The sequence below is a fragment of the Schistocerca gregaria genome, chromosome 10 (genome assembly GCF_023897955.1).
Source record: "Schistocerca gregaria isolate iqSchGreg1 chromosome 10, iqSchGreg1.2, whole genome shotgun sequence".
NCBI classification, from domain to species: Eukaryota; Metazoa; Arthropoda; class Insecta; order Orthoptera; family Acrididae; genus Schistocerca; species Schistocerca gregaria.
In genome coordinates this window covers 117,218,682-117,233,900 of record NC_064929.1, presented here as the reverse complement: position 1 = coordinate 117,233,900, position 15,219 = coordinate 117,218,682, and the positions used below count along the sequence as shown (strand labels likewise).

At 48.0% G+C, this 15,219-nt stretch overlaps 1 protein-coding gene across 1 annotated transcript in view; it reads left to right on the top strand.

The window, feature by feature from the left end:
• The window catches only part of LOC126293378 (mothers against decapentaplegic homolog 6), a 219,155-nt gene that overhangs the window by 35,946 nt on the left and 167,990 nt on the right, over positions 1 to 15,219 (top strand). The gene's annotated exons all lie outside the window — the stretch shown is intronic.

Below are 15,219 nucleotides of genomic sequence, written 5' to 3'. Positions count from 1 at the left end.
CAAAGTGCCGTCAATGCGAACACGAAATGACAGAGACGTGTAACCAAGGGCACCCCATACCATCACGCTGGGTGATACGCCAGTATGGTGGTGACGAATACACGTTTCCAATGTGCGTTCACCGCGATGTCGCCAAACACGGACGCGACCATCATGATGCTGTAAACAGAACCTGGATTCATCCGAAAAAATGACGTTTTTCCATTCGTGCACCCACATCGACAGATAAGCTATAGTCATGGCGATACATTAAAGTGTGTTCCATCTTTCTGTCATAGAGCCGGCACCCAGCATTATGCTAGCAATAATGATGTAACTTCCTGAAACCATATGAAGATGAACCTGAAAAGGTTCGAAAACCGGTTCATGAAATAAAACACAATTATTCAAAAAAGTGAATGGTTGCGGTTTGTATAGCTTATTTACATTCAATATACAGTCACGGTTCTAAAATATCCGTAATGGATAAGCATATGCTATAATGTACGTTAAATGAGGTATCTCAGAAACCATTCGGAATAGGGGATACGTCCATATGAGGTTTTTTGCTACAAATGTGCATTCCTGTCATACCTCTAAATACTGGGGCACCCAGTTTATAATTCACGCCCGATTCCAGCGACAGGAATTGAGATAAGGAAACCTGTAAGGAAGTATGGATGTCAAGAAGAGTTTATTACAGTAACGTCCGCAAATCGCCGGCGTGTGGTTTGCGTACCTGCCTCTAGATTTCGGGGTCCCCTGTTCGATTCCCGATCGGGTCGGGATGTTCTTCGCTCGAGGATTTGCTGCTTGTATTGTCCAGTCCATTTCATCTCAGAACGTCATATACGATCAGAAAGTATCATTTAAGAAAACTGAAAGACGTTCACAATTGGAAACATAAATTTGACGTTTTTATTGGTGTTAGCTGAAGTGCCGCCCCAGTTGGATAGATGACGAGTATAGCTGCCGTGTGATGTAACAGCGTTGCTTGGACGCTGTGGACGCGGCTGGGTTGTCAGAACGGCCGTCAGCGGTATCGGTGGCGGGCAGTCCGTATCTTTTGTGTGGGGCCCGCGTGGACGCAGGTAGCGGGCTCCAGGCTACACTCCCCCCCCCCCCCCCAAACCCCCCTGTCAGGAATGCGCCGGTGGTGGGGGTGGAGACCCCACCCTGCGGCGCGCTGCCACCGCCGGGCAGCCGAACCTGAGTATCACTCGTGGGGCTTGAGTGTTTACAGAGAGATGGGATACCTCAGAGGGCCAATACCACCCCTCCGACAGTCTAGCGAGTTGAAAACAAAAGGGCGTGCTGTAGCGTAGTGGCAGATTATGCCAAGTAACGATGTGGAAACTCTTACGTTCAGGAATTACGGTAAGAAAGGAAATTACATCTGGGAGTTATCCATATAACAGCAGTAACTGTAACATGTACCGGGTGATCCTCCTAAGAATTGTCAGACACATTTTCTCTGATGTTACAGCAGATATTTGTAATTTCGTTTCTGCAACGTTTAGCTTGAGTGAGCCAAAATAAATGCTGCTTATGACGTCTTTGACGCGACATTAATTGTCGACGGGAAGCTTCGATTTGCTGTACACACAAATTTGTTTTTAAAGTGGGATTTCACCCGTCCATACGATAGAGCGGTCCTAAATTATTGGTTTGAATTAACAGGAACAGTAAAACACGACTATTAACTAAAATGAGATTTTCACTCTGCAGCGGAATGTGCGCTGATGTGAAACTTCCTGAAAGATTAAAACTGTGTGCCGGACCGACACTCGAACTCGGGACCTTTACCTTTCGCGGACAAGTGCTCCACCATCTGAGCCACCCAAGCACAACTCACGCCCCTTCCTCACAGCATCACTTCCGCCAGTACCTCGTCTCCTACCTTCCAAACTTCACAGAAGCTCTCCTGCGAACCTTGCAGAGCTAGCACTCCTTAGGGCAACACAACACCCAGTCCCTCAGCGGAGAAAATCTCCGACCCAGCCGGGAATCGAACCGGGGGCCTTAGGATTGAGAGTCTGTCGCGCTGACCACTCAGCTACGGGGGCGGACATGTATTTCAATAACACGCCTTCTTTTAAACCATACTGCATGGCGGATTCTTAAAAGCAATAGTGTCTTACCCCTTCTATTCCTTTCTGTATTATTTCTTGCCGCTTGAGCAACGGTCCTGTAACAGAATGGCGTCCCAGCTGCGCACACGGGCTGAGTAATAGAGTTTTTTCTTGTTGCTATCCACATAGGCGCGCCCTACCGTACAGAGAACAGTGCCAGGTGTCCTCTTTAGCCGCATCTGCGTCCGTTTACCTGGCCAGTCTCACTCCGGGTGGGCGACCACTCGCTGGTTGGGGTGTCCCGCTAACGGTACCCTCTCCACGTGGCGGCGGTTTGTGTAGAGTAGTCGCCGGACAGACGGGCGCCACGGTTCGCTTAATCCTGGACTTCCCAGATAATGGGACCCGGCGCCATGCTGTCGCCGACAGACAACGCTATTCTAACCCGCCGCGAGTCATTAACTGGGTAGGACCGACAAACAGTTTTGTGAAGAGAAGACTTGAGACGTTGAGTGGGAACTAATGCTGTAGAAGAATGCTGAACATCAAATGATGGTGGTGGTGATATTTCTTTTGGGGGACAATCTACGGTGCGGTTATCAGCGCCGGTACAAATTCCCCATCTCTTCACTGTCCCGTCTCGCGAATTTCTTGAATGATGATGAAATGATGAGGGCAACTGAAACACGTACCCCCGGGCGGGGATTCCTCCCTATCGACGTTCACCTTTTTACTGAGGTACTAAATTCCAGCCTACATCCACATTTTTCTGTATGAGGAGCCTGTCCCTAAAGTTTGTTGGAGTGTTTTGAGACGCCCTGTATATTTTTATACAGGGTGGTCCATTGATCGTGACCGGGCCAAATATCTCACGAAATAAACGTCAAACGAAAAAACCACAAAGAACGAAATTCGTCTAGCTTGAAGGGGGAAACCCGATAGCGCTATGGTTCGCCCGCTAGGTGGGGCTGCCATAGGTCAAATGGCTCTGAGCACTATGGGACTTAACATCTTAGGTCAGCAGTCCTCTAGAACTTAGAACTACTTAAACCTAACTAGCCTAAGGACATCACACACACCCATGCCCGAGGCAGGATTCGAACCTGCGACCGTAGCGGCCGCGCGGTTCCAGACTGTAGCGCCTAGAAACGCTCGGCCACCACGGCTGGCGCCATAGCTCAAACGGATATCAACTGCATTTTTTAAAATAGGTGCCCCCATTTCTTATGCCATCTAGCGGGCCAACCATAGCGCCATCTGGTTTCCCCCTTCAAGCTAGACGAGTTTCGTTCGTTGTAGTTTTTTCGTTTAATGCTTATTTCTTGAGATATTTGGCCCGGTCACTATCAATGGTCCACCCTGTATATATATTTGTGCGTGTGTGTAGGGGGGGGGGGGGGTGTTGGTTCCAGTCGGTTCAGTCCGGAACCGCATTGTTGCTGCGGTCGCAGGTTCGAATCCTGCCTCGGGCATGGAGTGTGTGATGTCCTCAGGTTAGTTCGGTTTTAGGAGTTCCAAGTTCTAGGGGACTGATGACCTCAGATGTTGAGTCTCATAGTGTTTAGAGCCATTTTGAACCGTAACTGAATGGAGCAAGTAGGAGGAAGGCAGTTGTATGCCACGGACAGTGTGTGGATGCGTTGTGTAGCAGTGTTATCCGGCTGGGAGATGACGAGACGCATAGGTTTGTCGGATTCCGCTCACGCGCTGCCGACGAGCCGGTGCCGTGCATTGGGCAGCAGTGTGGCCACACCTTCCCATCGGGATGATGTGCGAGGCGCGCCGGCGGGGTGCGGACTTGGCGGCCGCTTTAGGCCACGTGCTGGCGCGGCTATTTCTGTCCGGCACCGGTCCCCACTCCACGGCGGTGGCGCCAGAGCGCCAGCCAGCCCCGCTGGAAGGCCAGCTCTTGCGACACGCGCATCGCCGCCGCCTTCATTCAGTCCATTGCCCGCGCTGCCCTGCACACGTGTGCCGGCGCTCCAGGCCGGGGACACTTCTCAAACTGGCCACACCGTCGGAGAGAACCTACCATTCCCTACCTACAATCTTTCACTATGTTCGGTTTAATCAGGTAGACAAAACAACATTGGTATACCCCCTGTTGATCGCACCGCAACTGAGTTATTGGCTCTGAGCACTATGGGACTTAACATCTGTGGTCATCGGTCCCCTAGAACTTAGAACTACTTAAACCTAACTAACCTAAGGACAGCACACAACACCCAGCCATCATGAGGCAGAGAAAATCCCTGACCCCAACTGAGTTATTCTGCCGTTTCTCACTTCATTCAGTTGGAAAGACCACATAGATAATATTGCGGGGAAGGCGAGCCAAAGGTTGCGTTTCATTGGCAGGACACTTAGAAGATGCAACAAGTCCACTAAAGAGACAGCTTACACTATACTCGGTCGTCCTCTGTTAGAACATTGCAGCGCGATGTGGGATCCTTACCAGGGGGGGTTGACGGAGGACATCGAGAGGGTACAAAAAAAGGGCAGCTCGTTTTGTATTATCACGTAATAGGGGAGAGAGTGTGGCAGATATGATACACGAATTGGGATGGAAGTCATTACAGGAAAGACGTTTTTCGTCGCGGCGCGACCTTTTTACGAAATTTCAGTCACCAACTCTCTCTTCCGAATGCGAAAATATTTTGTTGAGCCCAACCTACATAGGTAGGAATGATCATAAAAATAAAATAAGAGAAATCAGAGCTCGAACAGAAAGGTTTAGGTGTTCGTTTTTCCCGCGCGCTGTTCGGGAGTGGAATGGTAGAGAGATAGTATGATTCTGGTTCGATGAACCCTCTGCCAAGCACTTAAATGTGAATTGCAGAGTAGTCATGTAGATGTAGATGTAGTAAAGCCACGCAGCATCATTGACGAGTCCCAGGAGGCCCTTCACTACGTCTACGTCTCGCAAGGGGAACTCCCCATCTCACCCCCCTCAGATTTAGCTGTCAGTTGGCACAGTGGATAGGCATTGAAAAACTGAACACAGATCAATCGAGAAAACACGAAAAAGTTGTGTGGTACTATGAAAAAATATGCAAAATATAGAAACTGAGTAGTCCATGGGTAACATAGACAACATCAAGGACAGTATGAGCCCAGGGGCGCCGTGGTCCCGTGGTTAGCGTGAGTAGCTGCGGAACGAGAGGTCCTCGGCTCAAGACTTCCCTCGAGTGAAAAGTTTACTTTCTTTATTTTCGCAAAGTTATGATCTGTCCGTTCGTTCATTGACGTCTCTGTTCACTGTAATAAGGTTAGTGTCTGTGTTTTGCGACCGCACCGCAAAACCGTGCGATTAGTAGACAAAACGACGTGCCTGTCCAATGGGAACGGAAAGCATTAGATCGCAAGGTCATAGGTCAACCGATTCCTCCACAGGAAAACACGTCTGATATATTCTATACGACACTGGTGACGGCATGTGCGTCACATGACAGGAATATGTTGTCGACCCACCTAACCTGTACACTTGGCGAATGAGTAAAAAGATTCTTCTACCTTGCCCGATTTAGGTTTTCTTGTGGATGTGATAATCATTTCCAAAAAAGTGATGAAAACATAAGAGTGTTGCGCGTAAACTGCAACAAATGAATGCAACAATTTCACAGTCGCACAGTTTTCCCTGTGATCTGTCAAAACGTATGTTTTTAACGTTTTCAAATTTTTCCATGTGTAGACCGGTCAAATCCTGCATATGTCCAAGCAAATCTCAATATGTCCTCGAATTTTGGAGAGCGAAGTTGATCATGTGTGAGTGCCTGAACTCTGATAATTGTCTGAAAATAAAAAAATTAAACTTTTCACTGCAGGAAGACTTGAACCAAGGACCTCTCCTTCCGCAGCTGCTCACGCCAACCACTGGACCACGGCGCTCCTGAGCTCATACTGTCCTTGATGTTGCCTATCTTGCACATGGACTACTCAGTTTGTATATTTTGCTATTTTTTTCCTAGTTACACACAACTTCTTCGTGTTTTCTACATTGATGTGTGTTCAGTTTTTCAAGACCTATTCACTGTGCCAACTTACAGCTAAATCTGAGGGGGGTGCGATGGGGAGGTTCCCTTGTCAGTGTAAGACAAATGTATGTGTGTGTGTGTGTGTGTGTGTGTGTGTGTGTGTGTGTGTGTGATATCTTATGGGACTTAACTGCTACGGTCATCAGTCCCTAAGCTTACACACCACTAAACCTAAATTATCCTAATGACAAACACACACACACCCATGCCCGAGGGAAGACTCGAACCTCCGACGGGACCAGCCGCACAGTCCGTGACTGCAGCGCCGCAGACCTCTCGGCTAATCCCGCGCGGCAACGCAAGTGTAATGTATTGCGAATACATAGAAAGAAAGATCCTTTATTATTTAGCTACAATTTAGCAGGTCAGCAACTGGAATCAGTTAATTCCGTAAATTATCTGGGAGTAGGCATTAGGAGCGATTTAAAATGGAATGTCCATGTAAATCGTCAGAGAGATGGGAAAGGACGAGATTGACTAATAGCATAATGACTTTTCTGGAGACAAGAAATCTATTCTGTATGAATCAGCATGGGTTTCGAAAAAGACGGTCGTGTGAAACGCAGCTCGCGCTATTCGTCCACGAGACTCAGAGGGCCTTAGACACGGGTTCACAGGTAGATGCCGTGTTTCTTGACTTCCGCAAGGCCTTCTATACAGTTCCCCACAGTCGTTTAGTGAACAAAGTAAGAGCTTATGGACTATCAGACCACTTGTGTGATTGGATTGAATAGTTCCTAGATAACAGAACGCAGCATGTCATTCTCAATGGAGAGAAGTCTTCCGAAGTAAAAGTGATATAAGGTGTGCCACAGGGGAGTGTCATAGGACCGAATATATATAAATGACCTTCTTAAAAGATGCTTACAGTATAAGATCCACACTCACACCACATCTCTACTTTCTATCCTTAGCGGTTAGGATATTGACGTGAATGTGTCAGGCAACAGACTACTAATTCACGATGACAATAGCAACAAAAGCGTTTCTGCAGAAGAGAAATTTGTTTACATGAAATATAATTTATTAAGAAGAGACAGAAGAGACTATAAACTTCCGAAATGTAATGTTTTAGAAGAATGCTTAAGATTAGATGTGTGTAGCGAGTAACTAATGAGGTATTGTATCGAATCACTGGTAAAAAAATGAACAAGTTGATTAAATAAAGGAAACGATTCGACAATGCTGGAGATATATTCGTATGGTGAGAGGGGTGAGCACGATATCCAAACAGTAACACTGTCGAAAATGATAGTTTTGGTGGTCTTCGTGTTTTGTTGGGGTGAATGACGATATTGCATGTGCATACTGACCTGAGAATCTTACTTTACTGCTTCCCCACGTGCGACTTTTCAGGAGTGCTTTCGGCCGTAACTTTGTTTTTACGGATGACACTCCGCGACTGCACAAGAACTGCGCGCGTGGAGGACCTCTAGGAACGAGAGGATACTAGGCGAATGCGCCCTACCACAAGAACTCGTTGCTAACTTTGTGACAAGGTTGCGAGCACGTTGTAGAGCACGAGCTGCCTTCCGTGGTGATCACGCACTCTAGAAACGTGTCCTGCCCCTTGCAATGTTCAGAGGATCACCACAAATCGCGGCGACTAGAGTGAAATTTTTGTCTTTGAGTAGAAATGTCATTTGTGTTCGTCTCATTGCGTACGTGTTGTCCGCCACCGGTCGCTGAGTGGCCGAGCAGTCCTAGGTGCTTCAGTGTGGAACCACGCGACCGCTACGGTCGCAGGTTCGAATCCTGCGTCGGGCACGACTGTGTGTGATGCCCTTAGGTTAGTTAGGTTTTAGTAGTTCTAAGTTCTAGGGGACTGATGATCTTAGATGTTAAGTCCCATAGTGCTCAGAGCCATTTGAACCGGTAGCTGAGTAGTCAGCGCGACAGAATGTCAGTCCTAAGGGCCCGGGTCCGATTCCGGGCGGCGTCGGAGATTTTCTCCGCTCAGGGACTGTATGTTGTGTTGTCCTAATCATCATAATTTCATCCCCATCGACGCTCAAATCGCCGAAGTGGCGTCAGATCGAAAGACATGCACCCGGCGAACGGTCTACCCGACGGGAGGCCCTAATCACACGGCATTTACATTTTTTATTGCGTATTTGTTATAGTTCTTCCGTGTACTGGACTGCAAGAGTTTCTTCTATGTATGAGCCTAGGTTCATCGAACTATGTTACTTGGCAGTGAATCATCATGTGGATGTTACTTTTTTCGAGCATAAGATTTGCACAGAAGTGCAGTAATTAACACAGACGTGTCACTTCAAAACTCCACAAGGTAATTGGGTGTTTATGATTAAAGTGCAGTTAGTCACAGAATCCCAGTGAGGGCCGTAATTATCGTATGGGAGCGAAACTTGGTAGATATCTTAATGTGGAACCGATTTACGCTGGAAGAAATTAGTTCCAGTTTCGGCGCACCGAGCGAGGTGGCGCAGTGGTTGGCACACTGGACTTGCATTTGGGAGGACGACGGTTCAATCCCGCGTCGGGCCATTCTGATTTTGGTTTTCCGTGATTTCCCTAAATCGTTTCAGACAAACGCCGGGATGGTTCCTTTGACAGGGCACGGCCGACTTCCTTCCCCATCCTTCCCTAATCCAGTGAGACTGACGACCTTCCCGTTTGTCTCGTTCCTCCAAGTCAATCCAATCCAGTTTCGGCCATCAGGTGCGAATCTGGCGACATGAATGCAAGAAAGGCTTGTAGAAATGTTTCCATATGTAATGGATTAGGACAAGCCTGTGAGAAAGCTATAATGTTGAATATAACAACCGCCGCTTCCACACTTTGCTCAATATCAGCACCGGAGACATAGACGAGATGCTGTACAGCGCCATATTTGCACCTGTTGGCCGAAATTGGAACTTTTTTTTTCACCGGAGATGCGGACGAGATGCTGTACACCGCCATATTTGCACCTGGTGGCCGAAATTGGAACTAATTTTTTTTTTTCCACCGGAGACGTGGACGAGTTGCTGTTCAGCGCCATATTTGCACCTGGTGGCCAAAACTGGAACTATTTTTTACACCAGAGACGTGGACGAGTTGCTGTACTGCGCCATATTTGCACTTGGTGGCCAAAATGGGAACTATTTTTTTCGCCAGAGACGTGGACGAGATGCTGTACAGCGCCAGATCTGGACCTGGTGGCCGAAATTGGAACTATTTTTTTCACGGTACATCGGTTCCGCAGTAACGCATTGTCATATCTGTCAAGTTTCGCTGCCATGCCATGACTACAGCCCATACTGGGCCTTCGTGAGCAGCTGCACTTTAATAGTAACCACCTGGTAGACTGAGTCGGGAACGGTGGACATTTCGCCGCTCTTTGGTGGCTGCTGGCCAGATGCACGGGCGCAGGTGCCCGGCCTGTTGGACCGGCCCGGCCCCGCGCTAGTGGACTGACTGGATAGGGCGCCGGTCACCGTCCAGTAGGCGCACACCTGTGCCCGCCCGCCTCAGGTGTGTGTCTCGCCACGCTAGCCACCTGCCGCTCTGCGCCTTTCCACGTTTCGGCGCTGTCCGCAGTTCCGGGACTGAGTTGTGGTCCCAGCGCGCCACTCGTTACGCTACGCTGCCGTCACGTCCTCTTCAGCTGACTGTGGGAGGGCGCCTACTCGTCTAAACTTATGATGTATGCAGTGCTGGGCTGAAATTGAAAGTAATAGAAGTGGTAACTCGAGATGGACGAGCACTTAGAAAAAGATATCATTTTCGGGGCGCGTTGGACAATGCATGAGCCATTTACGTTAAGTGTAGCCTCCTGTGAGCAGTTGGCGCAACAGAAAAAGTGGAGTAAAACTGTGTGCTGCCCGCTGTGGCCGAACGGTTCTAGGTGCTTCAGTCCGGAACCGCACTGCTGCTACGGTCCCAGGTTCGAATCCTGCCTCGAGCATGGATTTGTGTGACGTCTCTATGTTACTTAGGTTTAGGTAGTTCTAAGTCTAGGTGACCTCAGATGTTAAGTCCAGTAGTGCTTAGTACCAAAAAAGTGTGCCGGACCGCCTTGAACTTTGGACTTTTTCCCTTTCGTGAGCAAGTGCTCTACCGACTAAGCTACCGAAGCAAAACTCACGACACATCATTGCTTTACTGCCACCAGCACCTCGTCACCGACCTTCCAAGCTCTCGTGCGGGGTGGGGGGGAAGTGGCTCTGAGCACTGGGACTTAACTGCTGTCGTCATCAGTTCGCTAGAGCTTAGAGCTACTTAAACCTAACAAATCTAAGGACATCAGACACATCCATGCCTGAGGCAGGATTCGAACCTGCGACCGTAGCGGTCGCGCGGTTCCAGACTGTAGCGCCTAGAACCGCTCGGCCACACTGGGCGGCATCTCGTGCGTAATTTCCAGAATTAGCACTCCTGCAAGAAAGGGTATTGGGGAGAACTGCCCTAGCCACTGCCTGGGGGATATTTCCAGTATGAAATTTTCACTCTGCAGTGGAGTGTGTGCTGATACGATACTCCCTGGCGGATTAAAACTGGGTGCTGCACCAAGACTCGGAAGCGTTGCCTTTCGCGGTCCGTCACACAGTGTTAATCCGTCAGGAAGTTTCTTATCAGCGCATACTCCGCCGCAGAGTGAAAATTCTTCCAGGAAACATCCCGCAGTCTGTGGCTAGAGAACGTCTCCACAATATCCTCTCTTCCAAGAGAGCTAGTTCCGCAAGTTTCGAAGGAGAACTTATGTAAAGTTAGGAAAATGAGATAGACCTACTAGTGGTAGTAAAGCTGTGAGGACAGGTCGTGACTCGTGCTTTTAATAGTGTGCTCAGTCGGTGTATAGGCCAAGAGGGACATACCCTACGACGACACGAGAAGCACAGTACAAGTTTGTGCAATTATCAAGAGCCTGTTTTAGATGGTTTGCCCATCTCAAACGGGCCTTCTATCAAACTCCAGCTTATTTCATTTTTTTTAAGTTTCTTACCGTATTGTTTCTACCATTGCGCTATAGAACCAGAGGATTATTTTTGGAAACACTGTAATTGTCTCCCTCTGCGACACATGAGTTGGAAATATGTTCCACGGGTGTCTACAGCCTTGCTCCGTAATAATGCAAAAGCTTCGCACCGTGCAGTGTCAACTTCCAACTCGACAACACTTCAAACAGCTAGACCACGACACCTGCCAAAAAGAGGCCAGAGCTGAGAAGTACGTGTGACGCATAAAGTAGATTAATGATGATCTTCTATTGCTACCAAATTTCACCGCAGTTCTACTCAACCGCAGCCGTAAGCGTGCCACACGATGGCAAGGTAGTCACAGCTCCTCTTATCCAGACTTCACCCTTTCGTTTGAACTGCGACATCCAGTGTTGAACTGACACAGCTTCTTGTGAGTGGCCGAGGAAAACATTTAAGAAAAACCGCCGCTCACAATCCGACACGAAAAGGCCTCAAGAAGTGACATAAAAGGTATCAGTAAAATAAACGGTATCAGTAAAATAAACGTTTTCCTTGATTCGTCAATTCCCACACATTTCCATTGTCATGAGCAACTTCAAAATCTTTGATATTGCTTACATTTCTCTGACGCTTCATGCCTTCTCTACGGACATCGGTGGGCTAGCAGTCGCATAACAACATGATATGTCCCCTTTAGAATGCAGTGTGGCTGCAGTTTTTGCTCTGCTGTATTGAGTGCAACCACAAGGGACAGTTCATAACGATTCGAGGAAATCTGAACGTAATCCAAAGCAGCACAGGGTACTTACGTTTCTTTAACAGCTCGTATTTCATGCCCTCTTGTGGCCTTATCACTTTGTGAATAAAACGGCAAAGGGTTCCTCTGAAACCCACCACTTCAGCAATAACGACTCTGGCGCCCGCCCACATTTATTGACAATTTTTAAATGTGCCTTTACTGAGAAAACTTTCCATGCAGTGCTAGGCGCGTGCAGGTAGGCAACCGGTGTACATCTCATCGTGTGCCAGTGGCCTCCAAACGCTTTTTCAAGACCTTCTCCCATTGCATTTCTAACAGCATTGTGAATGCAAATAGGAGATCTACAACTGGACAGTTTTCTCTGAACTCATACTGCACCTCCTGTAGTAACGATTGTATTATTTCCCTTAGTGTTTTGTCGAGTATTGTCTTAAATATTTTTTGATGGCTCTGAGCACTATGGGACTTAACTTCTGAGGTCATCAATCCACTAGAACTTTTTTTTCTTAAAAAAAATTCTTTATTCCCACAACGATAATAATTATACAACAGACCCCACTTCCTTATGTGATTAGTGGGTATTAATTTGTTTAAATATCAATTGCAGCTAATTGTAATTTAAGTAATTGTGAGCTACAGCTATAACTAATTACAATGGGCAGCTAAATTCCTACAGGTGTTAGTATTCAGTGTATGTAATCTTAACTAACTCTACTGCCTGCAGCGTCACAGTTGTGTCAGAGATATATATAAACCTACTTTCTTGCCTGCCCATCGAACTAATCCCGATGGGTGTGCCCCTGACACTGGGCAGGCCAAGATGTTATTCGCTGCAGGTTTCTAATAACTAATTTCCTAATCTAAGTCCTACCAACCTAAGTCAAACCCGGTGCTTTGTCTAGTCGGTGATATTGTTCCCCTCCCCCTGGTCCCGTACGTGGCGGATTCCAGACTACGAGAAAATCGGCCTATCCACGCGCAGGCGGTATAGGAGTAGGGCGCGTATTTGGTATTTAGTATATCTCAATTTTTTAACATTAATTTATATCCCTCATGTATTCAAAAATGGTTCAAATGACTCTGAGCACTATGCGACTTAACTTCTGAGGTCATCAGTCCCTAGAACTTAGAACTACATAAACCTAACTAACCTAAGGACATCACACACATCCATGCCCGACGCAGGATTCGAACCTGCGATCGTAGCGGTCGCTCGACTCCAGACTGTAGCGCCCAGAACCGCACGGTCACTCCGGTATTCCTTTTAGCACTTTCCGTGATACCTCATCTGCTAGTTTATTAAGAGTTTGAAAACTACTTAAACCTAACTGACCTAAGGACATCACACACATCCACGCCGCAGGCAGGATTCGAACCTGCGACCGTAGCTGTTCCGGACTGAAGTGCCTATAACCGCTCGTCCACAGGGTGCAGCACACATTTTTCCACTTTTTCTGTTGCGTGAGTCTGCTTGGATAGCTCAGTCGGTAGAGCACTTGCCCTCGAAAGGCAAAAAGTCCAGCGTTCGAGTCGGCCCGGCACACTGTTTTGGCTCTAAGCACTATTGGACAACATCTGAGGTCATCAGTCCCCTACACTTAGAACTACATAAACCTAACTAACCTAAGGACATCACACACATCCATGCCCGAGGCAGGATTCGAACCTGCGACCACAGAAGCAGCGCGGTTCTGGATTGAAGCGCCTAGAACCGCTCGGCCACAGCGGGTAGCACACAGTTTTACTCCACTTTCATAGCATTCCAGTCTGTAGCTCCTAGAACCGCTCGGTCATCCCGGCCGGCTAAATATTTTTGGACTGGGAGACAATAAGATGATTATCATTACAGCAGTTCGCTCAGCTTCGTTTTCTTAAGGGAGACCTTTCCCGCCAGCGATAAGGACCAGAATTTGGTAGGTGGCCGGCGAGCTATCAGAATGCAGAGAGGCAGTCCAGCGCGATGGCGGCCGGCGCGGACTGCCAAGGCCGCATTCCGGCTGGAGCGTCCATTAGAAGTGGCCGCGGACGCACCTGGCGCAGATCTGGCCGCGGCTATTTTTACATCGCGCCGTGGCGCGGCGTCCCTGCCAGTGACCCGCGGCAACTCAGGTGCGTCCCAGGGCGAAGCCACGGCTGCCGCTCCCTGCACACGGATCCGGCACTCGGCGGGCACTGACGTCACCGGGGAGCAGCTGCAGGTAGCCTCGTAACGCCGGAGCCGGCGTGAAAACGATCGCCCAGTCGGGGTACTTTAGCTGGAGTTTACTCTAGTGTACGGTACCTACTGGCACTGCCCTGCTGTGGTATAAGCCAGGTCTGTAAAGCGCGGTTGATCGGAGGCGCGTCCGAGATAAATAGAGCGATACATGAAAGCAACAGGAACAGCCGAGTGCCTGAGAGATGCCTCACGAAGCGAGCTGGTCTAGTTGGTTGGTTTGTTGGGGAAAGGAGACCAGACAGCGAGGTCATCGGTCTCACCAGATTAGGGAAGGAAGTCGGCCGTGCCCTTTGAAAGGAACCATCCCGGCATTTGCCTGGAACGATTTAGGGAAATCACGGAAAACCTAAATCAGGATGGCCGGACGCGGGATTGAACCGTCGTCCTCCCGAATGCGAGTCCAGTGTCTAACCACTGCGCCACCTCGCTCGGTGCTGGTCTAGTTGGCGAGCTTCAGCGTTAAGTACTGTAACACCTACAGCGCCTCTCGGTGTTGAAAAAAACAGAAATAGCACCCAAATTAGTTCCCATGTCCTTAAAATATCAATTCACGAAATGACCCAAGTCCCTCCACAAGTGCCGGCTGGTGTGGCCGTGCGGCTCTAGGCCCTTCAGTCTGGAACCGCGCGACCGCTACGGTCGCAGGTCCGAATCCTGCCTCGGGCATGGATGTGTGTGATGTCCTTAGCTTAGTTAGGTTTAAGCAGTTCTAAGTTCTAGGGGACTGATGACCACAGATGTTAAGCCCATAGTGCTCAGAGCCATTTGAACCATTTTGAACCTCCACAAGTAGTAATTACGAAAAATAAATGAAAAACAAATAGAGGGAAATATCTAGTATAGAAAACAAAAGAAAAGGAAAATTAATTATAAATTTTAGAAACATGGGAAGGGGGAAAAACAGAGAATATATTAAAATATTAGTTATTCCAATACGTAAGAAAATCAATATTATAGAACGTACGTCTGGGACACCAAAGATAGTGTTTATTAAAGTATAAATAGCCATACGTTGTAATTACGATACTTCAGTCTCTAGTCTGCTCTAGTTCGGAAGTTATTTAGGACGTACAGTTTTAGAGAACAACAACTGGGATTTTATTAAACGGGGATCAAGAATAGATCGTGATGAGATTGTTTTTGAGCATTGTCAGTTCAAGACTTTAATTTGGACATTTATCAGATTAGATAAATGGGAAGGTGAATAGTAATCTCTTTAGCTTTAATGTCA